Genomic DNA, 1,850 nt, shown 5'->3' with positions numbered 1-1,850 from the left:
GAGAATCTGGAAATTCATTCCCTGAAAACTTCTCAGGCCAAAGCCTTTTCCTGCCCATCTTAGGTGACTGTTGCTTTCACAGGGTCCCCACCCTACACTCTATTCTAGACTCTGATGGTATGGAGTGGAGCTTGGGGTCCAGATGCTGACCCTGCAGATGGGACATGGGATTCTTCTCACAGGACTGAGGTCCTGTTTTCAGTGAAGTCTTAGGTTGCGGGCCTAGCTTCGAATCCAGCAGAAAGCCCCACTGCTGATATACACCATTCAGCAGTTTAAAGAGGGCTGTCCCGCAGGTCAGGATCCACCACTTTAACGGCCACCCCCTAAGTCTTCCTGCCACTCCTGCACGCTCTCCAGAACCAGCACTATGCACTGCAGAGTGTTGGTAAGATGATTTGACAGGAAGTCTAGCACCTCCCAGTTCTAATTAGGCTGCCCCAGCAAGGTCACAGGGCCGTCCCTGGTAAGAAGCAGTAATTAGAGTGACAAAAGTAGCATTTGATGGGGTTGCTCAGAGATGCAAGTGGTGTAAAGGGGGAGAAAATGGAAACTAATCCCCTAAAGAAGGTCAATAGCATCCAGGCATTTAAATTAGCTACATCAGCCTTGTCACAGACAATCTCTGAGTTACCACTCGGGAGCAGAAAGGTTCAAACTTCATTTGTCAATTCATTTTAAAGCAATGATGAACCTATTTCATATTAACATAAAAACATATTTTTTATGAAATACATCTACTTTTTTTAAATTACTGAGATGAATAGTAGTATTTTCTGTTTTTGCAAAAATCTGTAATACTTGATACAGTTAAGACAGCTGGTTTCTCACATCTGCTTCTGCATTCAGGGAGCTCCACCCTCCTGAGAAAAGGAGGGTGAAAAGGACAAAGAAAGACTGGTGTTATTACAAACATGGTTTTGACCTCAGGGACTCCCTGCAAGGATCTCAGACATCCCCAGGGTCCCCAGTCTATGCTGTGAGAAAGGCAGCTCCTGACCAAGGAAAGCCAAACTCCGTCGGGTGTAGGGTGAGCTGGAGGGGGAGGTGACATGCAGGATGGCCATCAGCATGTTCCGGCTCTGTTCAATTCACACCACACTTGNCCCCAGGGCCCCCCCCCCCCCCACCGACCGGGCGGGTGGCTCTAGAAAAGAATCCTGCGGTTATTTTAGAAGCCATCCATTTTGTATTGCTCAAGCTTTTTTAATTGGAGATTTTTTTTTCTAATGGGAAAACACTGTAAACCTAAACGCATAGCAATAGCAGTGATTAAGGGAATTATGGTTTCTGAAGCCGAATGCTCTGTAGCCATCAAAAAGAAAGTAAAAGGGGAAGATGTACTCAATATTAATATCCACAGGATTAATTAAGCAGAAAACATAAAGTATTAGAACAATGTGCATATTATGATCTTTTTAGTGTGTTTTTGAAGGGGACTAATGACACGTATAACTGGGAAAAGACACTAGAAATTGCTTATAAGAATTGGTTATCTTTGAGGAGATTTGGGAAGTTTAAAAAATTTTTAAACCCCCCAACAATGAGCACCATATTGTGTACAATTGTGTTTGTCCTTAAAGAAAAGGAGGCAAGGGGGTTTCCTGGCAGTAAGACCATGTTCCATTTCCGCCTTTTGCGCTCTGTTCCTGGTGAGAACCCTGTGTCTTCCGCAGGTGCACAGGGAGCCGGCCAGCCTGCCCTCCCCGCGCCGCGTAGCCCGCGCTCTTCCCCCTGGCCCCGCCCCCGACCCGCCTTCGCCTCTGCCCATTGGTCTGCCGTCGCCCCGCCGCGTCCAATCGCAGCACTTAGCGCCAAATTCGAATCCTTGTTTTCATTTGAATCGGGAG

The sequence above is a fragment of the Ailuropoda melanoleuca genome, chromosome 6 (genome assembly GCF_002007445.2).
Source record: "Ailuropoda melanoleuca isolate Jingjing chromosome 6, ASM200744v2, whole genome shotgun sequence".
Taxonomy (NCBI): domain Eukaryota; kingdom Metazoa; phylum Chordata; class Mammalia; order Carnivora; family Ursidae; genus Ailuropoda; species Ailuropoda melanoleuca.
Note: the sequence above shows the minus strand (reverse complement) of the source record.